The following is a 27,740-nucleotide window of genomic DNA, read 5'->3' as shown; positions in this document are numbered from 1 at the left end:
CTCGGGCAACTGAGGCCGCGCCGCTGTCACAGACGCTGCCGCCCGCGCGGTTACCAGGCAACCGCGGCGCCCGAACGTCGGGGCCGGGCCGGGTTCCGGCGGGGCCAGGCCGGGTTCCGGCGGGGCCGGGCCGGGTTCCGGCGGGGCCGGGCGGGTTTGGGCGGGGCCGGGCGGGTTCGGGCCGGGGCTGGGCCGGGTTCCGGCCCGGGGCCGGGCCAGGGCAGGGCCGCAGTGATTTTCAAAGGAGATTCTCAATTGAACTACTGCCATAACTTTCTGAAGAGTCTTTCTGTAAGTATTAGCGAAAGCCTAAAATGTGGTGCTAGAGGCACCTCTGTCAGGTCTGTCCCTTGCTCTCTGTGTAGCACTGGTGTTCTGTCCCGGCTGGAACAGCCGGAGGGGCTGAGCGAGCTGGGAAAGGGGCTCAGCCTGGAGAGGAGGAGGCTCGGGGGGACCTTGTGGCTCTGCACAGCTCCCTGGCAGGAGGGCGCTGCGGGTTCAGGAAGCGCCGGAGCGGCGTGGTTCCCTCTCTCCCGCTCAACCTCTTCCTCCCTCCCTCCTCCTCCTCCCCCATTTCCGAAGCCCTCGCAGCCCGCGGGAGGAGCGGAGATGGAGCCGGGACAGGGCGGAATGCAGAGAGGGGATGCCAGGAGTAGGAGTGACTGGTCTGTACTGGGACCATACTGGGATCATGCTGGGAGGGAGTAGGAGCAGCGCGATGGCTGCAGCCAGGCCATGCAGGGCCTCCTGCCAAGGGGAATGATTTCAGACAAGTGCTGACTGCGTGGGAGAAGGTGTTTTGTGTTGGAGGGCTGAGTTATCACTGAAGTTTTTCACTTCTGATACTTGATAATATCAGTGTCATTTTGTCCATAAGGAGCACACTCAGTGCCTGAGACATCTCCATCTCCACCTGCTTCACAACTCCACTTGAAGGCAGATGAAAATTATTTCCTTGTAAATGACCTGTTTTCACCAAATTCTGCAAACTCTTACTGAGGCTCTTTGCCATGAAGTTGATTTTCTATTTATTTTTTTCCTTTTTTTTTTTTTTTTTTTTAATAAGAATTGCTTTCTCCTTGCAAATGTTAAGTAAATTTTTCCCTGCCTGGGATGTCAGGAGGTGCACATCCTGTACAGAAACACTCCCCAAGTGCATCAATAACCTTTTTGTACTGCTCAATGAGTCCTAGAAAACTGCAGAGTAGTTTTGTGTCTCTGCAGGTTACTTGGCAATCAATTCTCCATCTCTGATAAATCCTAATTTACAAGGAGAATGTGACGAACTCCCTCCTCTGCAATCAGGAGTTGGCAGTGCCCATTCTTCTGCAAATTTATGGGTTCAGCAGAATAATATCATAGGAACAGAGATGTTCTGCAGCATTGCTGCTTGGTTTGCTCCTCATTTTGTGGGGCAGACAGCAGCCTTCTACAGCCCTAAAAAGGACAGGGAATTTTCTGGACTGGAAAGAAAAGCATCCGTGAGAGAGGCAGAATGTGATGCTGTTACCCACGGCTGGTGTTGCCACCTCTGTTGTCAAATTTCCCTCCCTTGCTGCCTTGGGGCATCTGAGTAATGGGTGGTTTGCAGTGATGTTCTCCTTATTGAAATCAGTCAAGAGTTTGTGGACTTATTTCCAGCATGAAAACAAACCCTGTTTTGCTGGTTGTATGAGGGAAAAATTTATTTGAGGCAGAGAGAGGACAGAAAGAGGTGAGAAACCACTGAATTTTTTCCATGTGGCTGCAGGGAGGGAGAACAGTTGTGGTGTGGAGATGCGTTGTTAATGTAAAAGCAACAAAAAGCAACCCAAATAGTGAGTGAGCATCACTTGAGCTGCACCTCTGCCAGTTAGGGATGGATCCCTCCTGCTCCTTCCCGTGCCTGAGGCACCTGTGTGGGGCTGGTTATTCCTGTCATTTACCTTTCAATTACACAACAAACAACAAGTTTCTTGGAAAACAGTTGGCTTTTCAGACTCTCCCGGGCATTCAAGTGAGTCCAGGAGATGTGCTGATAAGTGGCTTTGGATGGTCTTGGCTGTTGGGTGTTGCTATGTTTCCTGATGCTCCAAAGCAATCCCTGGCACGCTGCTTTTGTGAAAGGCAGAACAGCTCAAGAGAAAAATGTGCTCGAAATTACCTGTTCTGGGGAAATGCAATCACTGCGAATTTTCTGCTGGGAACTGCTTGTGAACAAAGATGGAGCCTGAATGAGGGATGTGCCCTTGTGGGGGTGCCTTACACTGACACAAAGCTCTCTGTGCCTCTCCAGAGGGTTGTCACCCTACAGAAACTTGTCACTTGAGGAATCTCCTGGCAGGGCAGGGAGGGGGATTTGACATCACAGCTGCATGCCTGGGAAAAACAACGAGGCAAATTCTCCTTTTCTGGCCAGGAAAGCCAGGGTGTGTGCCTGCTGTGTTCCACGAGGAGGAAATCAATTGCTGAGGGATTTCTGCTGGGAGATTTGTGCTTTATGAAATTCATGGCAGGGGCAGAGGACTGGGGAGCTGCCAACAATAGCACTGTCTTCCTCCCCTCTGCTGCTTTAATTGTTTGTAATGATTTAATAAATAGCGCTGTTCTTCCCTGCAGCAAACATAGGCATGTGGCATTTTATTATCTTTATTAGGGCTCCTGTTTGGAATTTCTTTGCTGTATTTCCTTCTTTGCAGAATTGGTCCAAAACTTGGAGGAGTTGGTGTGAGAACTGGACTTTGTGCTGTCAACATTCTGAGTGTGGAGCCAGTGCTAAATCCGTGCAACTATATGGGAATGGAATAAATGACAGTATTTAAACAAGGAAATGCTCCTGGCTTAGGCATTTTATCTGCACAAATGCACGCTAGGAGAGGAAGAGCAAATCAGGTACAAGCTCCCACTACTTACAGAAGAATGAATGGAAGTAACTTCCTGTTTAGGCTGGAAATTAGGAGAACATTTGTACCCATCAGAAGGGTGTTGAACTGGAGCAGCTGCCTAGTGACAACAGACAAGTGGAGAAGTGAAACCCCAAATTAAAGGCTTTTAGTGTGAAGTTTTTTGGATGTTGGGGTCTTCAGAAGTAGATCTTGAGTCCCACGGGCAATGCAGGCAGCTTCCCAGGGGAGCATCTCTGTCCCGTGCCAGGGCCCTGCTGCCCTGGTCCCACAGAGTGATTTGGGGGGTACCTGATGGCCCAGCAGAGTTTCGGGAAATGCCTCAATGTTTGTTGGATTTGAATGGCATTTGGGTCAAAGTGAGTTTCTCCTCTGAGGGATGGAGTCTTGAGCTCTCACAGGTTTTGCTTGAACATGTCTTTCATCTGTCCCCCAGCCCAAAAACCCCCAGCAGATCCCTGCTCCTCCCTCTCTGTGTCTCCCACAGCTGTGATGCTCAGAGCTTTTCCCTTACACAAAAAAACCTGGAAATTGGCTGGTATTTGTTGCCTCTTGGCAACAAAATTGTCTCCTATTGTGCAGCTCAGGGGGAAAGGAACCTCTTCCTCCCTTCAGTTTGCTGCAACAAAGTGTTTTGTTCGTCTTTGTGAAGAACTAGGAAGAAACACTTCTTTGAAAGCTGAGGGAGCCCAATTCAATTCCCTTATCATTTTGAGCAAAATAACCAAGTTATTTATGTTGAAAGTCACTCCAAAATTTTGAAGAGACCTTTTTAGAAAATATTTCTCTTGGTGACTGATTACAAGTGGATATGGAAAGAAACTCTTTGCCTTGAACCACTCAAAGCAGTAATTTCTTCCCAAAGAGTAGATGTAATTTCATTTTCTGGGTGAAAAAAATTAAGTAGAAGTGGACCAAAGGAGCTTCAAGCTGATCTCCATTTGCTGTCAATGACTGAATTAAATGCACAGGCTTCCTATCAGCTGTGCCCGACAAAACATTGCTTTTGGGTTATTGGAGGTTTTGTCAGAAATCTTTGTAGCATGACTAGTTCATGGACTTATCTCTGCTGGCTTCAGTCATTCCTGCTGTCCATCATATCTTCCTATTATGAGGAAGCTCTTTTCATTATGTTGCCTTTTAATTCAGATATCTGAGCCTTTTTCTACTTCTGGTCCCAGTTTTCAGGAGGACAAACATTTTCTTATCTGTGAGTGTATTCAGTGGTGGCCACACAAGTGAAGGCAAGGAGCTGGCAGGTGATAATTTATGGAACTCTATAATGGGAAAACCTCAGCATTCAATTTCCATCTCCTTAGAAATCTTTATTCCTTTTCTTGTCTCTTGTGCTCTTTGTGGCTGGTCTGAGTTTAGTGCTTGGAAATACAATTCTATGGACCCAATTGCTTTGAAAAAGAATAACCTTGTACACAAAGATAAATAAATTTAACTTTTCAATATCAGAGCAGTTTGACATCCAGTCTTGGGGACCTGGCAGTGGTTAGTGCCTGACCAGCCTCAGAACACAGAGTTTGTCTGATTTAGGTGAAATTTCATTCATTGGAGACAAAGTAAAATTGCCTCTTATTTGCTCAGCACTAAAAATCCATCTGAAGCTGATTGCCAAGAATTGCTGCTGAGTGATGGGATTAACCCCTGTAATGGCACCATGAAACGAGAGACTGGGAGAGGAATATTAAACAATGGCATTTCCAGCCATGTGCAGGCCCTGGTGTTCTGCTCTTGGCTTCGTGCTGTCAAAGGGGCTGTTTTGATGGTTCTAGAGGCACTAACCTGGGCAGTGAAATGCACCTCAGGCACCAATTGCATCTCTGGTGTCTGCAAGTGCCTTTATCTCCCTTCATGCTCCTCAGAACCGAAATCCTGCAAGGACCAAGTGAATCTGAGACTTTGGGAAGGCCCAATAGTGACAGATTTTGGTGAGATTTGAGTCAGGAGATGGAAGCAGCAGCAGAAGGTGCTGTAATCTTCATCCCTGCACTCTCCTGCATGCTGATACAGTGTGAAGGAGGCAGGGATTCCATAAAGCACCTTCTGTAGCTCCTGAGGGAAAACAAGTGGCAAGTTCTTTAATTTCTTAGAGTTTCAGGCATGTTTGGCTGTGCTGCACCTCGGGGCCAGGCTCTGCCACTCTGTGCTCCAGCTGGTGCTTCCAAACTGCCCTCTGTGATTTTTATTTGCAAACCAGCTCTCTGACCAGCTTCCACTTTGCTTTAAAACTTCAGCACCACGTTTGTGGCTGAACAGGTCCCAGAGCTGGGGAGGAGGATTTGAGATGCAATTTGCATCACAGAGTTGTTACAGTGGGGAAAATGTCACATCCCTCCTGTGCCTGGAGCTGCTAATCTTGTTCTGAACATTGAAAACCTCTTCAGCTGCTCTCATTATACCTCAATTTGATTACTGCTTTGATTTCACACCTCTTTCATGCAGGCTTTTCCTCTCTCCTTGGCTGGAATTGTCAGGCCTGAGAGGAGAAATTTTGTCAAGCCTTGGGACAGTTCCCATCATCTATCCCTGCTCCTAAAGCTGCTTTGAATTATCTTGGGAATCTGAGTGTGAGGGAAACTGGCAGGACTTTAGTGAGAGGAAAAGTAAGGCACAGAGGCCAAAATGTAAATGCAGAGTCTGGCTTACCAGAGTCTGCAGAGTTGTGGGGATCTGGGCCCTGCAAACTCATGTTGTTCTCTATGAATGGCTGATTCCTTCTGTATCTTCTCCTGAAATTCTGAGCACCAGGGCTGGTGCTGGAACTGCAGCCACACAAACTCCCCACAGAGCTGTGTGGGACCCAGTGGGAATCATTGATTTGCTGCTTTTGATGAAAAGTAGTGACATGAACCTCAGTGTCAGGGAGGTGACACATTAATGCTGCTGTCAGACAGTGCCCACACACCGTGTCTGGAGGTAGCTCTGGAGAAGATGAAGAAAAACCAGGATTAAATCCCACGTGCTACTGAGCTCTATCAGAAACTGCTTGGACTGAAGTCTGTGAAGTGACTGGGGAGAGCTGGATGAAAGGGACAGCTCTGAGAAGTGTGTGGTACATCATTGATGTCCTAATACTGATCTTTGCACAGAGATGAAAACGTATCAGTTTGCATGGCCTGAATGTCTGGCTCTGGAAATTCTGCATTGCACAAGATGTGCTGAGCTCAACTGGCTCTGAAATATCATCTCTGCACCTTAGCCAGGAACAGCATCAGAGTTTTGAACAGATTCATCAAAATCAGTCATAAGTCAGAAGCAAACCTCGGCAATACACATCTGTGGCAGGTGAGGAGAGCAAAAGCTCCCATTCTTGTTCTTGGAGAATGAATTCAGCAATAAAAATTCCTCTCTCTTGGCATTAAAATACTTTAGTGTCAGCTCTGCCCCAGACTATCAGTGTCAAGTATTTCTCTGGGTGCTTGGGGGTAGGTTCTCCCCCTGTAGCTCTCTGCAGGTTGGTGCTAATTCAAGATGTTCCCTCAGCTTCAGATGTTTTGCTGCCTGAGCAGAGTGTGCAGAACAGGGATTACAAGCACTGACATTTGCTGTGCTAGAAAGTGCAAGGGACACATTTGTGCCAATGAACGTCACACCTTTAACTAGGAGGATCAATTCTTGTGCTCAGCAGAGTCTGTGGACAGAGGGGGTTTTCCAAAGGAAATCTTGGTCCATGTAGGGCTGAGGCTCCCTCCAGGCTGGCTCCAGCCCCTCAGGGTGCCCAGGAGCAGGGCTTGCCTGTAGGGGTGCATTAGTTTTAAGTTGGTTTATTCCTGTACCCCCCATTCTGTTTATGGTTCTGCCCGGGCTTTCTCTCTCTCCCTCTTCTGAATTGTCCCGTCAGCTACACTTTATCTTTCCTAAATTCCTCCCTAACTGCCTGTCTGTTATTCAGGGTCCTTGCCCACTCATCCAGAACATTCTGGCCTGGACATTGAATGATTGGTTTAGAGGTCAGGATTCAACCCCTAATTTATTTACACTGGACATCTGAGCTGTTTGTTATGCGTTATTCCCTCCTCTCAAAATTTTAGATTGGTCGCTGTGTTCTAGTTATAAGACCTTGCCGAGCAAGCTTTTTTGTCCGCGCCCGACGCTTCTTCAATAAACATCTCCCTTTTCCCTGTCCGCGCGGTCCTGTCTTTCTCCTGCGAGACGCAGACTGACTACGCTGCAGACAGCTCCGGGAATTCTCGCTCTCCTAAAGGCTTTTCGCCTTAAGCCCTCTCCCCAGGAAATCTTTCCGCGGGAGAGTGCCCTTCCCGCTTCGGTACTGCCGGCGGCACTGCCCGCAGCAGCCGGGGACCCAGAGGCCAGTCGTAGCCGCTGCAGGTTGGCGCTCAAACGTGGGGCTGTCCGACACCACCGCGGACCCTACGACAGAGAAATCCCGGAGCCAGCGGGCTCGGCTCGTTGAAACACCAGAAAGTTTCTCATGAGATGTTAACCTACCCCGTGGGATAGCGGACCCATTTTCATGGGTATCGCTCCACCGGGGACTGGGTCGGTAGCTCCGTGCACTCCGGAGTCGATCCATTCGCAGGAGCCGCCTTACCTAGAACGTGAGTTTTCTCTTCCTTTCTTTCTCCCCCCCCCACTTTCTTAACTTACGCCGTTTTCGTACGGCTTTTTCGTAACTCACGCCGTTTTCGTACGGCTTTTTCGTAACTCACGCCGTTTTCGTACGGCTTTCTCGTAACTTTTGCCGGCACTGCCCGGCGGTGGGGGGTTACTCTAAAGGTCCTTTCTCTCACGTTTTTCCAGGGTTGGTGGTTTGAGCTTTTTACCATCTCATTATGGGTGCTCGTTTTACCAAAGCTCAAAAAAGACACTTTAACTTTGTTTCTGCTATCCTTTCTCAGGGGGGTTTTGAAAAATTCGAAAAAAGGGAAATTAAACAACTAATCATTTGGCTGTCTGCTCAGTTCCCAGAAGTTTCCCCTGAACAAATTCACGATTGGCGTTTTTGGGGACAAGTTTGCACTAAATTAGGAGAATTGGCTAAATCGGGGAGCTCTTCGCTTTCGCGGACTGCTTTCTGGGCTTCCCAAATTAGGAAAGTTCTGAAGTCCCAGAGGAAACTGAGCAGAAAGCCGTCTGACGTGCGTTTTGTTCCCAGCTCACCTTGTTCCCTCTGTTCTGTTCCTTCCCCCGCTGCCCCCGAGCGCGGAAACCTGAAAGCGGCAGCCTACGATGGCACCGCACAGAAACGAAGTCACTGCTCCGACCTCTTTCGGAATTATCCCCGTCCTCATTCTGTCTCGGTTAAGAACACTCGCAGCTGCGAAAGTCCAGTTCGTTTTAATATTCCCCCCCCCTCTCCTCCTCCTTCCCCGCCATCTGCCCCACTTTTACAGGATAGCTCACAGGGAGCCCGAAATGGCGGACACCGCGTGGCGCCTCCCTCCGGCATTCCTTCTTCCCAAAAAACACTTCTTTCTCGTTACGACTCTTTCCCTTCTCCGGTTTCCCCTCCCGCTCCACCTCCCTCCGCCCCTCCCCTCCCTCCTCCCGATTCCACGCCCCGCGGCACTTCCACTCCGGCGTCGGCTCCTCCCCCATACCACGTCTCCCAGGCGGGGACAAAGTCGTCAGCCGTCTCTGCCCCCATTCTTATCTCTCCCCCTCCTTCTTCCCCTCTCAGCTCCGGTTCCCACGCTCCGTCCGGAGCCGCGGCGGGGGGGGCTGAAGGCCATATTCCAGAGCCGCCAGTCCTCTCGGCGGCACCGGTCACTTACCAGCCCGGGATGGGGGGGGGGAACCAGCCCCAGTGGAGCCCGTTCCCACATCACTCGATAAAGGAGCTGTGCAAAGCCCAAAAAGACTTCTCCCGGGAGAGTGAATACTTCCGGGGAATTCTGAGAGCCACACTCTCTGACACCGTGGTCACCCCTGCAGATTTAAGGCGGCTGTTCTCCTGTCTTTTGAACCCCACAGAATTCCTGGTTTGGGAAAAACATTGGCAGAGAGAAATTGGTAAAATCTTGCCCTCGCTGCGGGAGAACCAAGTGACAGCCACAGATCTGCAGGGGGGTGTGTTAACAACCGACCACTTGTGTGGGACAGGGGCATGGCAGGATGGGCAGGCTCAAGCGTGGTATGTTCCAGTGGAGGCTTTAAAAGAGGGAGCCAAAGCAGCCGAGTGGGCTTTCTTCACCTTACGGTCTCTTGTTGCCCCCTTAACATCATATATGAAAATCATTCAAGAATCTAACGAGCCCTTTTTAAGCTTTGTTGAGCGCCTCCGCAGGGCGATCGAGACGCAGGTCCATGATGAGTCAACTAAGAGGGGAATCCTCACTGAGGTGGCAGCGACGAATGCAAATCCAGCTTGCAAGGCCGCTATCCTCAGCTTGCCGCTAGATCCTCCCCCCACGCTGGATCAGATGCTAGACGTCTGTGACCGCAAACTCGCTATCATCGCGGGGGAACCCGACCAGCAACCCAGGGCTCCAGCTCGAAGGGTGGCTGCCACCGACCTGGAGGAAGTCACCACAGCTGCTGCTGCTGCCCCGTCCCGACAGCCCAATACACCAAAGTTGCAACCCCGGACGGATGCACCGTGTCACCTGTGCAACCAATCCGGGCATTGGATGCCAGACTGTCCCCTGAGGCGGGAGTTTTACGAATTTAAAAAGAAACATCGGCCTCAGGGGACCCCACAACACCAACCAAAAAACTAAATTGCAAGCGCGCCTCCTCCCCGCGCCACGATAAAAATAGGGCAGGTGTCACCATTCCACCACGCGGGGAAAAGGGAAGGGAGGGGGACCTCCAGCAGGACCTGCCGGTTGCCACAGACTCTAAAACTTTACCAGACTTAACTTCTCACGAACCTATTTCTGATCTTTTTCAGGCGGTACCTCGGCCAGTCCTAACAACCACCTCCAGGACGACCCCCTTTCGGTTGCAGTTGACGGAGCCGCTCCATCTTATTGACTCAAATATCCAACTCGTCTCCGTCAGTCCGGAGTGCCCAGGTACCTGGCATCAGACCAAGGGTGGGTTCGTCACGGTTGGAGATTCTAAATCTACACCACAAGACATTCACATCATCCCGGGTCTCATATCATCAGACCCGAAGATATTCGAAATAGCCATGTATTGTGCCAGCCCTCCCACCTTTCTGCCTCGGGGTCAAATTGTGGCGCAAGCCATTCCTATCCCTGAGGAGCTCTGGGACTCCAAGCCACCCAAAACATCCACATCCTCACACCTCCCATCGGTGGCTTGGGCTCAGACCCTAGGCAAAGAAAAACCAAGAATCACCTGCAGCCTACAGAAAGGTGGGGACCAGAAGTTCGTTCACGGGCTTCTGGACACTGGAGCAGATGTCACGGTCATTCCCTCATGGGATTGGCCGTCGCATTGGGAGTTGCATGACGCAGCAGAGCGGATCCGAGGTGTAGGAGGGATCCAATTGGCGAAACAATCTAAGAGCATTGTGCAAATTATGGGGCCGGATGGACAATTAGCATCTGTACGTCCATTTGTTTTAGATTACACGGAGCCCCTGTGGGGGAGGGACCTGCTCGCCCAGTGGGGAGCCCGTATTGACTTACCAGCGGCTCCCCAGGTTTTTGGGGCAGCGGTCACTGAGGAGCGCCCTACCCAGAAACTGAATTGGCTGACTGACACACCTGTCTGGGTAGAACAGTGGCCGCTTTCTAAACAGAAATTAAAGGCGCTCGAGAAGCTCGTGGAGGAACAGCTGCAGCGAGGTCACCTGGTGGAGACCACGTCTCCGTGGAACTCCCCAGTGTTTGTCATAAAGAAACCTAATAAAGAGAAGTGGCGGCTCCTTCACGACCTTAGACAAATTAACAACGTCATTGAAGACATGGGTCCCCTCCAACCAGGGATGCCCTCCCCAACAATGCTCCCCCAAAATTGGAATTTAGCCGTAATTGACATCAAAGACTGCTTTTTCCAAATTCCCCTACACCCGGACGATGCGCCGCGTTTTGCTTTCTCGGTTCCTACCATTAACCGAGAGGCCCCTAGGAGGCGCTACCACTGGACAGTTTTGCCCCAAGGCCTGAAAAACAGTCCAGTAATTTGCCAGTGGTATGTCTCTTCCTTGCTCTCATCAGTCAGGGCGAAGGCAACCAACGCTACAATTTTCCATTACATGGATGACATTCTCGTATGTGCTCCAACTGATGACGAACTTGCTCACAGTCTTGACCTAACAATCAATGCATTGGTTGCTGCAGGGTTCGAGTTGCAGCAGGACAAAATTCAAAGAATGCCACCCTGGAAATATTTAGGTCTTACAATTAGCAAAACAACTATCACACCACAAAAAATTACAATTCGAAATTCCATTCGAACGCTTGCTGATGCCCAGCAGCTGTGTGGGTCTCTGAATTGGGTGAGGCCTTGGCTAGGCATTCCCACCGAAGACCTGGCCCCCCTTTTCAATTTATTGAAAGGGGGAGAGGAGCTTAGTTCTCCTAGGTCGCTCACCCAAGAGGCGCGAGCTGCGTTGGAAAAGATCCAAAAGTCCATCTCGGAGAGGCAAGCCCATAGTTACCAGCCGGGTCTGCCCTTCAAATTCATTATTCTTGGGAAATTGCCACACCTCCATGGAATGATCTTCCAGTGGGAGGACATCAAGAACACCAAAAAAGACCAAGGGGCTAGGGACCCTCTCTTGATAATAGAGTGGGTGTTCCTTAGTCACCAAAGGTCCAAAAGAATGACGAAGCCACAGGAGCTGGTGGCGGAACTGATCCGTAAGGCTCGCCTTCGGATCAGGGAGTTGGCAGGTGTGGATTTCACATGTATTCACATACCACTCAAATTAGATTCGGCCCACTTTACAAGAGCTATGTTGGAACACCTTCTCCAAGAGAATGAGGCCCTGCAGTTCGCTTTGGACAGCTACACTGGTCAGATTTCTATTCATCGGCCGGCTCACAAAATTTTTAATTCGGAAGTCCAGTTTAAATTATCTCTTCAGCAGGTTCAGAGTAGGACTCCTTTGAAGGCTCTGACTGTTTTCACTGATGCATCCGGCGCATCCCACAAGTCAGTCTTGACTTGGAGGGATCCGCAGACTCAGCAGTGGGAAGCTGACATCAAAGAGGTGGAAGGATCACCTCAAGTAGCTGAGTTAGATGCTGTTGTCAGAGCTTTCGAGAAGTTCCCTGGACCATTCAATCTAGTCACTGATTCCGCTTATGTAGCAGGAGTAGTTGCCCGTTCAGAACAAGCGATTCTGCAGGAGGTGTCCAACATAGCCCTCTATCAGTTGCTCACCAAATTAGTAAGATTAGTCTCTCACCGAGAACATCCGTTTTATGTGATGCATGTGCGGTCCCACACTAACCTGCCAGGGTTCGTTGCCGAGGGGAACAGGAGGGCGGACGCCCTCGCTGCCCCTGTGCAGGTGGCCCCGCTCCCAGACGTGTTCCGCCAGGCTAAGATCAGCCACCAGCTCTACCATCAGAATGCGCCGGGTCTGGTCAGGCAGTTCCAACTTAGCCGTGACCAGGCCAAGGCCATTGTGGCCACATGCCCCCACTGTCAGTCCTTCCAGCTTCCAACTGTTAACACGGGGGCTAACCCTCGAGGATTGGCGAGTTGCGAGGTGTGGCAGTCCGATGTTACACACGTCTCTGAGTTTGGAAAACTGAAGTTAGTTCACGTGTCAGTAGATACCTTTTCCGGCGCGGTTTTTGCCTCCGCCCACACAGGGGAGAAGGCAAATGACACCAAGAAACACCTACTTCTAGCCTTCTCCACGCTGGGCGTTCCAAAAGTATTAAAAACTGACAACGGCCCAGCATACAAATCCAGGGAACTGCGCAACTTCCTGCAGCAATGGGGAATAGAACATAAGACCGGCATCCCCTATTCCCCAACAGGTCAAGCTGTAGTGGAGCGGACCCATCAGAGCCTCAAAAGGGTCCTCCAACAACAACGTGAGGCAATGAAGATGGAGTCCCCCCAGGTCCGCCTTGCCAGGGCCCTTTTTACAATCAATTTTTTAAACTGCTCTTTTGAGAATCTAAATCCACCCATTGTTCGGCACTTTAGGCAACACCAACAACTGCAGCCGAAAGAGAAGCCTCCAGTTCTCGTAAAGGACCCCGAGACCTGGAGGACGGAGGGACCTTTTGACCTTGTCACCTGGGGGAGGGGATACGCCTGCGTTTCCACTCCCTCGGGTCCAAAATGGGTCCCTTCAAAATGGGTCAAGCCATACACCGCCTCCAGTAAAGTTCCAACTAAGAAAGTGGCACAGGTCGAAGAGGCCTGCTGGAGGAGAAAAAAGAGGCCTTCTGAAGGAGGTTTAGACCTCCCGGAGCAGAACCATTCCTAATGTTTTACCTGTATGACTTTTTGTCTTGTTCTTTTCAGAAAGCCCGAGAATGTCCATCCCCATAACCCACATCGAGCTGATCATTTTCTGGAACTTTTTTGCCATCGCGAGCTCATGGATTGTCCCTCAACCCAAGCAAAACATTTGGAAGATGCTCGCTGGCGCCCTCGGCAGAGATCATTTGTGTCTCTCCGCCACCTCGGCAGCAGACCCCTTGTCGACCTGCCTTGTGGGGATCCCGCTTCCTCCAAAAGAGTTTCCCGAGCCCCTTTACTCCTTCCTTGAACCCCTTTCCCAAAATAAAGTTTTCAGTCCCTCTAGTCCCAATCCCAATCCAATCTGGAGGAGGCTAATGTCCAAATTGAATATATCTAAATCTGACCCCACCGAATTTAAATTGCTCGGCTCCGCATCAGCAAATTTGTGTGTTCAATTTTTCCCTTCCCGCGACCGCTACGAAAAATCTTTTACACCAATTATAGAACAGAATCAAAACTACGCGGCAGGGAATTGGTGTTCTGTCACCTCTCATATTACCACCCCCATCTCATTTGACGATAAACCCAGATCCCTCCCTAACGGCGTATTTTTCATTTGCGGAAACCGAGCATGGGCAGGTATCCCCCCTCGCCTTCTAGGAGGCCCGTGTACATTTGGACGGCTGACGCTGTTTGCTCCCAACAATTCCCAAATTAAAGATTGGAAGGAGAAAATTGTCGCACACAATTCGGTCCGCGTAGCAAGAGACCTTAAAGATTTAGATGAACAGTGCGACTCCAAAATTGTTCATTGGTCAAAGCCAGAAGGTGTCGCATGGACAGTGTTTCTCCCGTGGGTGTCTATTGCAAAGTCTCTAGGTGAATTAGCTCACCTGGAGTGTTGGGTAGCCAGACAGGCCAATTTTACCTCAGCCGCTCTAAGCAACCTCCTAGCAGACGAGGAAATAACAAGGCAGGCGACTCTCCAAAACCGGGCAGCAATAGACTTCCTATTGCTGCTTCAGGATCACCGGTGTGAGGAGTTCGAAGGGCTCTGCTGCCTCAATTTATCATCCAAAGCCGGGGACGCCAGAAGATCTATTGACCAAATGAAGGGAATGATCAGCAACATTAAGGAGAAAACATCAGACTGGTTGGGAGACATCTTTACGGGATGGGGTCTCTCGGGCTGGGTAGTCTCTATTTTGAAAACTGTTGTTTTAGTCCTTTTCATTTTACTAGTCATTTCAATTGCAATTTCTGTCGTTTGGAGAATTCTTAGAAGGCTTATAGTTAAATCGATGTCTGCTTTAGAAGTGAATCGGGTGGTAGTCGAAGAACAGATTATGGACGAAAGTCAAGAAGAAGGTGCCGAAGAAGACGAGCAGTTAAAAGACCACCCTGGGTCAGATGAGTCCTCAGAAGATGGTGCTTAAGTTACCCCACTCCTCCTTTTTCTTTTTAAACAAAGAAGGGGGAAATGTAGGGGTGCATTAGTTTTAAGTTGGTTTATTCCTGTACCCCCCATTCTGTTTATGGTTCTGCCCGGGCTTTCTCTCTCTCCCTCTTCTGAATTGTCCCGTCAGCTACACTTTATCTTTCCTAAATTCCTCCCTAACTGCCTGTCTGTTATTCAGGGTCCTTGCCCACTCATCCAGAACATTCTGGCCTGGACATTGAATGATTGGTTTAGAGGTCAGGATTCAACCCCTAATTTATTTACACTGGACATCTGAGCTGTTTGTTATGCGTTATTCCCTCCTCTCAAAATTTTAGATTGGTCGCTGTGTTCTAGTTATAAGACCTTGCCGAGCAAGCTTTTTTGTCCGCGCCCGACGCTCCTTCAATAAAAATCTCCCTTTTCCCTGTCCGCGCGGTCCTGTCTTTCTCCTGCGAGACGCAGACTGACTACACTGCAGACAGCTCCGGGAATTCTCGCTCTCCTAAAGGCTTTTCGCCTTAAGCCCTCTCCCCAGGAAATCTTTCCGCGGGAGAGTGCCCTTCCCACTTCGGTACTGCCGGCGGCACTGCCCACAGCAGCCGGGGACCCAGAGGCCAGTCGTAGCCGCTGCATCTAAGGGCTGTTTCCCTTAAAAGAATCAGTTCCTGACTTGGTACTCCCCAAATCTGCATCCTTAATAGGCCAAAGTCTGCCCTTAAAAGTCCAGTGTAGAAGATTTATTGATGCCCCTCCTTCTTTCATGGAATATTTTAAAACTCAATAATTTCATGGTCTTCATGGTCACTGTACCCCAAACAGCCTCTGACCAGCACATCTCCCACCAGCCCTTCTGTGTTCATGAACAGCAGCAGACAGAGCTTTCCTTGGGAGTGGGAATTGCAGGAAACATCCCCAAAGCGCAGCTTGGAAGGTTCAGCCTGGAGCTGAGGAGAAAGCAAAGTCCCTGCCAGGGTAGAATTGTGGTGCTCGAGGTGTGGCAGCGTGAGGCTGGGCCATTGCCGGCTCTGTGTGCCAGGAGCCGGCAGCGCTGGGTGCAGGGAGCCCAGGGAGGGCACAGAAACGCTGGCTGAGAAATGCTGGGGCACAGCGAGAGGGGCGAGTGCAGCCGGCCAGGGCACAGGAGCAGCACGCACAGGGGGCACAGCCTGCAGGACAGATGGCCGAGGGCTGGGCAGGGCTGGCAGGGCCACAGGCACCCAGGCCTTTGTGCCCTGGGCTCGGGCAGCGCCTCTGGAGGCCCCACAGCAGGAACTTTCCTGGCAGGGGCTGCACTTTGGCTCTCCCTCGGCCTCCCTGGCCAGGCTGGCAGGGGCTGCAGGTTTATGGCATTTGTCCTTGCTGCCCCTCACATCCCCCTGCCCCAGAGAGAGCCCTGAGCCACCCGTGAGGGACAGGCCCTGCTGGCCCAGGCTGGGCTCAGGGCTTGGCCTTTCTGCTTCCCCCAGCCAGCCCAGGCCTTGCTCAGCATTGCAGTTCCCTGCCCAGAGCCTTGGGCTCCCTGCACTCCTGGCCTCAAGGATCTGCTCTCAGCAGTCCCTGGGAGCCTTTGGCACTCCCTGCCCTCACTGGGGCCCAGCCATGCTCCACAGCACTTGGAGTTTTGCTGCTGACTCCTTGAGCAGCTTCTTCATCCTTCTCTCAGTGCCTGAGGCTCCTGGACCCAGCTCCAAATCCACCGTGGGGCTGATTAAAACACAGAAAGCCTTCAGGAGCTCTTTGTCTCCCTTCAATTGTCTTCAAGTCTCCAGGGCTTGTGCAGTGATTGGAGTCAGTTTGGAGTTCTGCTAAGGAGGAAGATGTCAAAGTGCACCTCATGATTTTTGGTTTTTTAATCACATATGTGAGTTTGGTTTTTATTTTTCATTGCAGAGAAGAGGTGATAGAAGCATTCCCTAAGTGATCTTGATGCTGAATGTCTTTTTAGGAGGTCTGGGCATGGAGACGAATGAGCCCTTTTTGGGCTGACCCTTTTTGGACAACCTGCTCTTCACCCCCTACCTCACCATGTCTGTTATAACCCACCTGGGACTGACATCCCAAAATATCAAAAAATGTTAATGTAATTTATTCTTTTATTTTATTCTGTAACACATCATTTTGTGTGATTATTTAATTATGTATATATTTATTTTCATTTATAATATTAACAGTGGTTTTTCTTACCTAGTTTTTATATTTGCATAAAAAATCTATACATTTTTAGTAGCCAAGAACATTAATGTTCTTTGGTTCTATGTAGCACATTCCCCTTCCTTAATTAATTAAGATCTATTTGCTATTTATTTCTTCCTCTTTATGGTAATTAGTAATATGTCCAGTCATTTTGTCATAATATTTATCATCTTTTTCTCAGACAGGGGCATGGGAGAGCCCTTTGGTGTCCAGGGAGACATTTCTGGGGCACATTTGAGGCAGTTGTGGGTCTGGGGAGGGAACTTAGAAAGAACTTGAGGGTATGGACTACACCTGGGGGAGCCGGGTGGGCACTTAGAGGGGAACTCAGGAATTCTGAGGGACAGTTCGGGGTCCAGGGGAGCACTTGGGGGTCCAGGGGGGCCCTTCGGGGGTTTGTGCGGACCCTTGGGTGGCTCGAACGGGGCTCTCTGGGGCGCGGGGTGTGATGGGAGCTGTAGGCGCGGGTTTAAGACGGTTAAACGGAGCCGCAGAGCATCACGGGAGTTGTAGGCGAAGCTGCAATGGCTTTTGGTGATGGCGGGGCATGACGGGAGATGAAGTCCCGGCTCGAAGAGCGCTGTACCTGCGCCGCTGGGCATGATGGGAGCTGTAGTCCCGGAAGTGGCTGGACCGCGGTGTTTAGGAGTTCAGGAAGGCACTTGGGGAACACTTCAGGGCCCGAGCCGCGACGTGAGGTCCTCGGGGGGAACGTAAATGGTTCGGGAATACCTGGGGGAAGCTTGGGGAGCTCCAACTGGGCTCTTCAGGGCGCGGGGCACGGCACGAGTTTTAGGTGCGGGACTGTGCTCTGAGGGGCTCTGGGGCCGCAGGGGATGAGAGGAGATGAATTCCCACAAGCGGCTATACCGGGCATCCGTAGGGTTGGGAGCACTCAGGGGATCCGGGGACGCTTTTGCGGGGTCCCGAATGGGCGCTGAGGGGCACTGAGGGATCCTGGAGGGTCTGGGGGACACTTAAGGACAGATGGGGGGCGGATGCCGGGGTGGGTTCTGTGGAGCGCGGGGCATGAAGGGCGCTGTAGCCCCCGCTCCAATGGGGCTCTATCGGGCCGCGGGGCATGATGGGAGTTGTAGGCAAAAATAAAAGATGGCGCTGACACCAGGCACTGCTCCCAAGACCCTGATCCCTCCGCTGATTGGCTGCTGGCTGTGATTGGCAGGACCATTGGCAAATGGGAGACAGTGGAGGCGGGAACAGCCCATTCAACTCCTCCAGTCCCTCCCAGCACAGCCCAGTTCATCCCCAGTACAGACCAGTACGACCCCAGTGCCTCTCCAGTCCCTTCCAATACATCTGAGTTAATTTCTAGTCCCTTCCAGTTCCTCCCACTGTCATCCACAGTATGGCCCAGGGCCTTCCAGTCTTCTACACTGTGTCCCCAGTGTTCCCAGTTTGTCCCAGTATCTTCCACTATCAGTCGCAGTGTGTCCCAGTATGTCACAATGTGTCTCAGTGTACCTGCATAGTCCCTCCCAGTCTGCCCAGATTCCCCCTCAGCATTCCCTGTGTTCCCAGCTTGTCCAAGTTCTTCCCACTGTCAATCCCAGTATGCCCCAGTGTCTCCCACAGCATTCCAGTGTTCCTCAGTATGTCCCAGTCCTCCCCAGTGTTTCCAAGCACAGTTTAATGTCTCACGGTTGCCGTGGCAGCCAAACCCAGCAGTGGGGTCAGGGCAGTGTCCATGGCCACAGCCCCTTGCAGTGGCCCAGTGCAGCTTGGGCTGATGATCCACCCTCACAGCTGGCCCAGGGCAGCCTGCAGTGGTTTTGGTGGCACCTTGGGCTGGCACACACCTGAGGAGTGTGTCTGTGTTCAGTGGGGACACTCAGGAGTTTTAGATTGCTTCAAAAAATACAAAAAGGGAAAACCCCTCTTAGGCTGAGTGCAGCCAGCTCTGCAAGCCCAGCAGGTCCCACGTGAGTGAGGACAGACAGGATGGGGCTGGGGAATGTGGAGCAAGGTTGTCCACACTGGGTCAGAGCTCAAAGCACAGCTTCTCTGAGCAGGCCAGAGCGCCTGAGGAGAGACCCTGGGTCAATATCAGTCACAGAATGCTGCAATCACCTCTGATCTAAAGAGAAGTGTAATAAAATAAACCCTTTGAAATAGGTATGTGTATGTCTTACAAGCTCTTTGAAATATTTCTCCATAATTGGACTTGGAAAACTTTAATGACCCTCTCAGGGCTTTGGTGTTGTTTACATCAGACTCGGTCCCTGAGAGAGTTTTCAAAGAACTTTTCAAGAACTCAAGGTTAAATTGAAACTCTGAACTTTCTTGAAGTTGTAATGGGTCCCACTGAGGGACACGACTGAGAAAGTGTCCCCAGGTTCCAGGTAGAGCAGAACACTGCAGGCAGTGATGACAGGTGGGGACAAGCAAGGGAAAGGTGTCTCTGGTGCTGAGCAAACCTGGATGTGTTTCAGGAATGCAAAGGGCCAAGGCCTGAGCCCCAGCCCCTGGCCAGGCAGATCCTGTCCCTCCCTCCTTGCTCAGGGCTCTTCCCGGGATGGGCTCTGGGATGTGGGGATGTGCAATGCCAAGGGCAGGACCATGGGGAAGCCCCTGCCAGGCTGCTGAGCAGGGACAAGGAGGCAATGAGGCCCCAGGCCTGCAAGGGTCACTTGTCCCCTGCTCCTGGCTCAGGCCCAGGGCCAGCAGCCATGGCCAAAGCGCTGCCCAGGTTGGCTCTGTCAGGGCCTTGCAGCTGCTGCACATCCCTGTGCCCTGTGCAGCCCAGGCTGTCCTACGGTGTCCCTGCCCTGTGTCTCTGTCCCTGCAGGCTGCGTCATCCCCCGCTGCCCCACCTGGCTGGCCCCTTCCTTTGCTGACAGCTCTGCCTCCTGCCTGCCTCTGCCTGCCCACACAAAGCCTTGGGCTGACCCAGACCCATTCTGGGGGAGGTGTTGCACCACAGCCCTGCCCTGGGAGGGAAATTCCTTTCTCCTGGTGTCCAGTCTGGACCTCCCCAGGTGACTCTCTGTGGCATGATTTTTTCTCAGGCTTTTTCATCCAATGAAGAAGAGCTCTACCATTTCTGAAACCACCCTTCAAGCCCTCTCAGGCTACTCCTGTTCTGTCATCAGTCTTCACACCACTGAGCCCTGGGCCATCAGTCTCTCTGGGTCATGTGCTTGAGGCCTCCCAATCCCATCTTGGAAGATTTTTGTGTCCTTTCAAGGTCTTTTCAGATTAAAACATTGTGGTCATAATCCAAGAAAAATTGAAATATTTTTATAGGCCTGTAGTGGCAGAGAAAGGGACATAGCCTTTAAAATGCTCAAGGATATGTTTAGATTTGAGATAAGAAAGAAATATTTTGTGATAAGGTTGAGAATTTGTAAACAGGTCATCCATAGACATGAATACCCCATTCCAAAATGTGTTCAAGGTCAGGATCTTTGACCATCTGTTCCAGTGGTAGTTGTGCCTTCCCACAGAAACGGGGCTGCAGTAGATGATATTTTAATGCCATTCCAATTTGAAAAACAGAAGATAAAAACCAAATTTATGAAAGTTCTGACACCTCCTCATGAAAGACTCACCAAGGGGGTCAATGGCAGAGCTTTCCAGCATGACCTTGCCAGTTGAGCATGGGGGGTTCTGCATTGGGTCTGAGATTCATGACAGAAATCCACAAGGGGCATTTGGGGAATGTGCAGCATTTCCCATGTGATGCCTAAGAAAGGCCCACAGGAAGGGAAAGGGTGGCACCATGGTGCTTTGTGAAAGAACAAACATGAATCAGCAGGGAAAAGGGGATGAAAGAGCTGGTCATGAGCAAACTTGCGTCCCTGGCTATGCCCTACAGCTGATCCCCACAGCCTGTGGCATTTTCCTAAACCCCCATTGCCAGGAACTGTCTGGAACAAGGGAGCTCTCTCTGCTCTGGGTACCAAGGGATGTCCAAGTGCCAGATACTGGAGTGGGGACCACAAATCATCAGGTCCTGTGTCCTTTGGGGGCCCAGGCACTGGTGAAACTGGTGTGTGTGTGCACACAGCACTGGTGTGGGGGGCTGGTGTAACCACCAGGGAACACCAAACCAGAGCAACCAGTGAGCAGCAGAGGCCTGAGAGATGCTGTGTGAGATCCACTCCTGCAGGGATCCACATGGTCTGGGTGTCTCTGCAGCTCTGCCTCTTCTCCTGCCATGGCAGAGCACACAAACAGCCCATCCCTGTGTCTTTTCTCCACTGACTGTGCTTTGGCCTTGCCTGGAAACTACCCGAGGTCTCTCCCAGGAGGAGTCCCTGTGCATTTCCCTCCCCCATGCCTCTGCCCTTCCTGATCCAGCAGTGGTGGGGCAGGGAGAGGGCTGGCTCTGACAGGGCTGTTGTGGTTTAGGAATGGTGCTCTCCAATTTCCTACTCCCACTACAAAGATTGATATTCCCACCATTGTCCCCACACCACAGGGGCTTTGCCTGCCTGGCCCTGCTTGATCTCAGACACGTTTCACAGTCAGGGATAACCTGGAGATGGTGTCCATGGTTAAACCTACACCTTGCTCATGAGCCCATCTGGAGGTTGCATCTCTGCTCTGATGACCTGAGGTGTCCAGAAATAACTCACCCTTGTGTGGCCAGTCCAGACCCAGCTGAGACACTTTAATCCTGGCAGCCCCATCCTCCTCTCTGTTGTTTCGATGCTCTTCAGTGCCTGAATCTTGGGCAATGAGCATCCATAGGAGGGACTTTCACAGCCAACATCTCCCCTGGGCAACGATGTCTTGCCCCGGTCCAGCAGCCCAGATGGGTTTCCCTCTGCACTGCCAATTGTCCCTTTTCCATCATTCCAGCCACCCCACAGAGCATTTCCCACCATCCCTGAGTCAGTGCAGAGGTGCAGCGCTGGCCAATTCTCTCCCTCAGAGCTGTGGGTTGGGTGGTCAGGGTGGGCCAGGGCAAGTGGCCGCAAAGAGAGGCCATTTTGCAGGGGAAAAAGAAGTCATTTGGACAACCTCTGGGCATCAGATGAAAGCTGGCGTTTGGGGCTATAAGGCCGAGCTGGGATCTAGCTTCTGACCACTGTCGTTTTGGAGAAATCCAACAAAATTTGGAAATTTTTAGGTTGGGTGGTCAGGGTGGGCCAGGGCGAATGGCCGCAAAGAGAGGCCATTTTGCAGGGGAAAAAGAAGTCATTTGGCCAGGCTCTGGGCATCAGATGAAAGCTGGCGTTTGGGGCTATAAGGCCGAGCTGGGATCTAGCTTCTGATCACTGTAGTTTTGCAGAAATCCAACAAAATTTGGAAATTTTTAGGTTGGGTGGTCAGGGTGGGCCAGGGTGAGTGGCCACAAAGAGAGGCCATTTTGCAGGGGAAAAAGAAGTCATTTGGCCATCCTCTGGGCATCAGGGGAAAGCTGGCCTTTGGGGCTATAAGGCCGAGCTGGGATCTAGCTTCTGACCACTGTAGTTTTGGAGAAATCCAAAAAAATTTGGAAATTTTTAGGTTGGGTGGTCAGGGTGGGCCAGGGCGAGTGGCCGCAAAGAGAGGCCATTTTGCAGGGGAAAAAGAAGTCATTTGGCCAACCTCTGGGCATCAGGTGAAAGCTGGCCTTTGGGGCTATAAGGCCGAGCTGGGATCTAGCTTCTGACCACTGTCGTTTTGGAGAAATCCAACAAAATTTGGAAATTTTTAGGTTGGGTGGTCAGGGTGGGCCAGGGCAAGTGGCCCCAAAGAGAGGCCATTTTGCAGGGGAAAAAGAAGTCATTTGGCCAGGCTCTGGGCATCAGATGAAAGCTGGCATTTGGGGCTATAAGGCCGAGCTGGGATCTAGCTTCTGACCACTTTGGTTTTGGAGAAATCCAACAAAATTTGGAAATTTTTAGGTTGGGTGGTCAGGGTGGGCCAGGGCAAGTGGCCACAAAGAGAGGCCATTTTGCAGGGGAAAAAGAAGTCATTTGGCCAACCTCTGGGCATCAGATGAAAGCTGGCCTTTGGGGCTATAAGGCCGAGCTGGGATCTAGCTTCTGACCACTGTAGTTTTGGAGAAATCTAACAAAATTTGGAAATTTTTAGGTTGGGTGGTCAGGGTGGGCCAGGGCGAGTGGCCGCAAAGAGAGGCCATTTTGCAGGGGAAAAAGAAGTCATTTGGCCAACCTCTGGGCATCAGGTGAAAGCTGGCGTTTGGGACTATAAGGCCGAGCTGGGATCTGGCTTCTGACCACTTTGGTTTTGGAGAAATCCAACAAAATTTGGAAATTTTTAGGTTGGGTGGTCAGGGTGGGCCAGGGCAAGTGGCCGCAAAGAGAGGCCATTTTGCAGGGGAAAAAGAAATCATTTGGCCAACCTCTGGGCATCAGATGAAAGCTGGCGTTTGGGGCTATAAGGCCGAGCTGGGATCTAGCTTCTGACCACTGTAGTTTTGCAGAAATCCAACAAAATTTGGAAATTTTTAGGTTGGGTGGTCAGGGTGGGCCAGGGCGAGTGGCCACAAAGAGAGGCCATTTTGCAGGGGAAAAAGAAGTCATTTGGCCAACCTCTGGGCATCAGATGAAATCTGGCGTTTGGGGTTATAAGGCCGAGCTGGGATCTAGCTTCTGACCACTGTAGTTTTGGAGAAATCCAACAAAATTTGGAAATTTTTAGGTTGGGTGGTCAGGGTGGGCCAGGGCAAGTGGCCACAAAGAGAGGCCATTTTGCAGGGGAAAAAGAAGTCATTTGGACAACGTCTGGGCATCAGGTGAAAGCTGGCCTTTGGGGCTATAAGGCCGAGCTGGGATCTAGCTTCTGACCACTGTAGTTTTGGAGAAATCCAACAAAATTTGGAAATTTTGAGGTTGGGTGGTCAGGGTGGGCCAGGGCGAGTGGCCGCAAAGAGAGGCCATTTTGCAGGGGAAAAAGAAGTCATTTGGCCAACGTCTGGGCATCAGGTGAAAGCTGGCATTTGGGGCTATAAGGCCGAGCTGGGATCTAGCTTCTGACCACTGTAGTTTTGGAGAAATCCAACAAAATTTGGAAATTTTTAGGTTGGGTGGTCAGGGTGGGCCAGGGTGAGTGGCCGCAAAGAGAGGCCATTTTGCAGGGGAAAAAGAAGTCATTTGGCCAGGCTCTGGGCATCAGATGAAAGCTGGCGTTTGGGGCTATAAGGCCGAGCTGGGATCTAGCTTCTGACCACTGTAGTTTTGGAGAAATCCAGCAAAATTTGGAAATTTTTAGGTTGGGTGGTCAGGGTGGGCCAGGGCGAGTGGCCGCAAAGAGAGGCCATTTTGCAGGGGAAAAAGAAGTCATTTGGCCAACCTCTGCGCATCAGATGAAAGCTGGCGTTTGGGGATATAAGGCCGAGCTGGGATCTAGCTTCTGACCGATTTGGTTTTGGAGAAATCCAACAAAATTTGGAAATTTTTAGGTTGGGTGGTCAGGGTGGGCCAGGGCAAGTGGCCGCAAAGAGAGGCCATTTTGCAGGGGAAAAAGAAGTCATTTGGCCAACCTCTGGGCATCAGGTGAAAGCTGGCATTTGGGGCTATAAGGCCGAGCTGGGATCTAGCTTCTGACCACTGTAGTTTTGGAGAAATCCAACAAAATTTGGAAATTTTTAGGTTGGGTGGTCAGGGTGGGCCAGGGCGAGTGGCCGCAAAGAGAGGCCATTTTGCAGGGGAAAAAGAAGTCATTTGGCCAGGCTCTGGGCATCAGATGAAAGCTGGCTTTGGGGCTATAAGGCCGAGCTGGGATCTAGCTTCTGACCACTGTAGTTTTGGAGAAATCCAGCAAAATTTGGAAATTTTTAGGTTGGGTGGTCAGGGTGGGCCAGGGCGAGTGGCCGCAAAGAGAGGCCATTTTGCAGGGGAAAAAGAAGTCATTTGGCCAACCTCTGGGCATCAGGTGAAAGCTGGCGTTTGGGGCTATAAGGCCGAGCTGGGATCTAGCTTCTGACCGCTTTGGTTTTGGAGAAATCCAACAAAATTTGGAAATTTTTAGGTTGGGTGGTCAGGGTGGGCCAGGGCAAGTGGCCGCAAAGAGAGGCCATTTTGCAGGGGAAAAAGAAGTCATTTGGCCAACCTCTGGGCATCAGATGAAAGCTGGCATTTGGGGCTATAAGGCCGAGCTGGGACCTGGCTTCTGACCACTGTAGTTTTGGAGAAATCCAACAAAATTTGGAAATTTTTAGGTTGGGTGGTCAGGGTGGGCCAGGGCAAGTGGCCGCAAAGAGAGTCCATTTTGCAGGGGAAAAAGAAATCATTTGGCCAACCTCTGGGCATCAGATGAAAGCTGGCGTTTGGGGCTGTAAGGCCGAGCTGGGATCTAGCTTCTGACCACTGTAGTTTTGGAGAAATCCAACAAAATTTGGAAATTTTTAGGTTGGGTGGTCAGGGTGGGCCAGGGCGAGTGGCCGCAAAGAGAGGCCATTTTGCAGGGGAAAAAGAAGTCATTTGGCCAACCTCTGGGCATCAGGTGAAAGCTGGCATTTGGGGCTATAAGGCCGAGCTGGGATCTAGCTTCTGACCGATTTGGTTTTGGAGAAATCCAACAAAATTTGGAAATTTTTAGGTTGGGTGGTCAGGGTGGGCCAGGGCAAGTGGCCCCAAAGAGAGGCCATTTTGCAGGGGAAAAAGAAGTCATTTGGCCAGGCTCTGGGCATCAGATGAAAGCTGGCATTTGGGGCTATAAGGCCGAGCTGGGATCTAGCTTCTGACCACTTTGGTTTTGGAGAAATCCAACAAAATTTGGAAATTTTTAGGTTGGGTGGTCAGGGTGGGCCAGGGCAAGTGGCCACAAAGAGAGGCCATTTTGCAGGGGAAAAAGAAGTCATTTGGCCAACCTCTGGGCATCAGATGAAAGCTGGCCTTTGGGGCTATAAGGCCGAGCTGGGATCTAGCTTCTGACCACTGTAGTTTTGGAGAAATCTAACAAAATTTGGAAATTTTTAGGTTGGGTGGTCAGGGTGGGCCAGGGCGAGTGGCCGCAAAGAGAGGCCATTTTGCAGGGGAAAAAGAAGTCATTTGGCCAACCTCTGGGCATCAGGTGAAAGCTGGCGTTTGGGACTATAAGGCCGAGCTGGGATCTGGCTTCTGACCACTTTGGTTTTGGAGAAATCCAACAAAATTTGGAAATTTTTAGGTTGGGTGGTCAGGGTGGGCCAGGGCAAGTGGCCGCAAAGAGAGGCCATTTTGCAGGGGAAAAAGAAATCATTTGGCCAACCTCTGGGCATCAGATGAAAGCTGGCGTTTGGGGCTATAAGGCCGAGCTGGGATCTAGCTTCTGACCACTGTCGTTTTGGAGAAATCCAACAAAATTTGGAAATTTTTAGGTTGGGTGGTCAGGGTGGGCCAGGGCGAGTGGCCGCAAAGAGAGGCCATTTTGCAGGGGAAAAAGAAGTCATTTGGCCAGGCACTGGGCATCAGAAGAAAGCTGGCCTTTGGGGCTATAAGGCCGAGCTGGGATCTAGCTTCTGACCACTGTAGTTTTGCAGAAATCCAACAAAATTTGGAAATTTTGAGGTTGGGTGGTCGGGGTGGGCCAGGGCGAGTGGCCGCAAAGAGAGGCCATTTTGCAGGGGAAAAAGAAGTCATTTGGCCAACCTCTGGGCATCAGATGAAATCTGGCGTTTGGGGTTATAAGGCCGAGCTGGGATCTAGCTTCTGACCACTGTAGTTTTGGAGAAATCCAACAAAATTTGGAAATTTTTAGGTTGGGTGGTCAGGGTGGGCCAGGGCGAATGGCCGCAAAGAGAGGCCATTTTGCAGGGGAAAAAGAAGTCATTTGGCCAACCTCTGGGCATCAGGTGAAAGCTGGCCTTTGGGGCTATAAGGCCGAGCTGGGATCTAGCTTCTGACCACTGTCGTTTTGGAGAAATCCAACAAAATTTGGAAATTTTTAGGTTGGGTGGTCAGGGTGGGCCAGGGCAAGTGGCCACAAAGAGAGGCCATTTTGCAGGGGAAAAAGAAGTCATTTGGCCAACCTCTGGGCATCAGGTGAAAGCTGGCATTTGGGGCTATAAGGCCGAGCTGGGATCTATCTTCTGACCACTTTGGTTTTGGAGAAATCCAACAAAATTTGGAAATTTTTAGGTTGGGTGGTCAGGGTGGGCCAGGGCGAGTGGCCGCAAAGAGAGGCCATTTTGCAGGGGAAAAAGAAGTCATTTGGCCAACCTCTGGGCATCAGGTGAAAGCTGGCGTTTGGGGCTATAAGGCCGAGCTGGGATCTGGCTTCTGACCACTGTAGTTTTGGAGAAATCCAACAAAATTTGGAAATTTTTAGGTTGGGTGGTCAGGGTGGGCCAGGGCAAGTGGCCGCAAAGAGAGGCCATTTTGCAGGGGAAAAAGAAATCATTTGGCCAACCTCTGGGCATCAGATGAAATCTGGCGTTTGGGGCTATAAGGCCGAGCTGGGATCTAGCTTCTGACCACTGTAGTTTTGGAGAAATCCAACAAAATTTGGAAATTTTTAGGTTGGGTGGTCAGGGTGGGCCAGGGCGAGTGGCCGCAAAGAGAGGCCATTTTGCAGGGGAAAAAGAAGTCATTTGGCCAACCTCTGGGCATCAGAAGCAAGCTGGCGTTTGGGGCTATAAGGCCGAGCTGGGATCTAGCTTCTGACCACTGTAGTTTTGCAGAAATCCAACAAAATTTGGAAATTTTTAGGTTGGGTGGTCAGGGTGGGCCAGGGCGAGTGGCCACAAAGAGAGGCCATTTTGCAGGGGAAAAAGAAGTCATTTGCCCAACCTCTGGGCGTCAGATGAAATCTGGCGTTTGGGGTTTTAAGGCCGAGCTGGGATCTAGCTTCTGACCACTGTAGTTTTGGAGAAATCCAACAAAATTTGGAAATTTTTAGGTTGGGTGGTCAGGGTGGGCCAGGGCGAATGGCCGCAAAGAGAGGCCATTTTGCAGGGGAAAAAGAAGTCATTTGGCCAGGCTCTGGGCATCAGATGAAAGCTGGCGTTTGGG

General features: G+C 51.0%; 2 long non-coding RNA genes across 2 annotated transcripts; both read left to right on the top strand.

The window, feature by feature from the left end:
- The first annotated feature begins 182 nt into the window (after positions 1 to 182).
- LOC135292570 (uncharacterized) lies at positions 183 to 2,810 on the top strand. Its single transcript, XR_010354807.1, has 2 exons — positions 183 to 291; positions 2,679 to 2,810. It is a non-coding gene; the product is annotated as an uncharacterized LOC135292570 (long non-coding RNA).
- A 6,633-nt stretch (positions 2,811 to 9,443) lies between these two features.
- Positions 9,444 to 15,067, top strand: LOC135292561 (uncharacterized). Its single transcript, XR_010354799.1, has 2 exons — positions 9,444 to 9,871; positions 13,260 to 15,067. It is a non-coding gene; the product is annotated as an uncharacterized LOC135292561 (long non-coding RNA).
- Positions 15,068 to 27,740: the final 12,673 nt, after the last annotated feature.

This window comes from Passer domesticus, unplaced genomic scaffold (assembly GCF_036417665.1).
Source record: "Passer domesticus isolate bPasDom1 unplaced genomic scaffold, bPasDom1.hap1 HAP1_SCAFFOLD_37, whole genome shotgun sequence".
Taxonomy (NCBI): domain Eukaryota; kingdom Metazoa; phylum Chordata; class Aves; order Passeriformes; family Passeridae; genus Passer; species Passer domesticus.
Note: the sequence above shows the minus strand (reverse complement) of the source record. Positions and strands in the feature narration are given on the sequence as shown.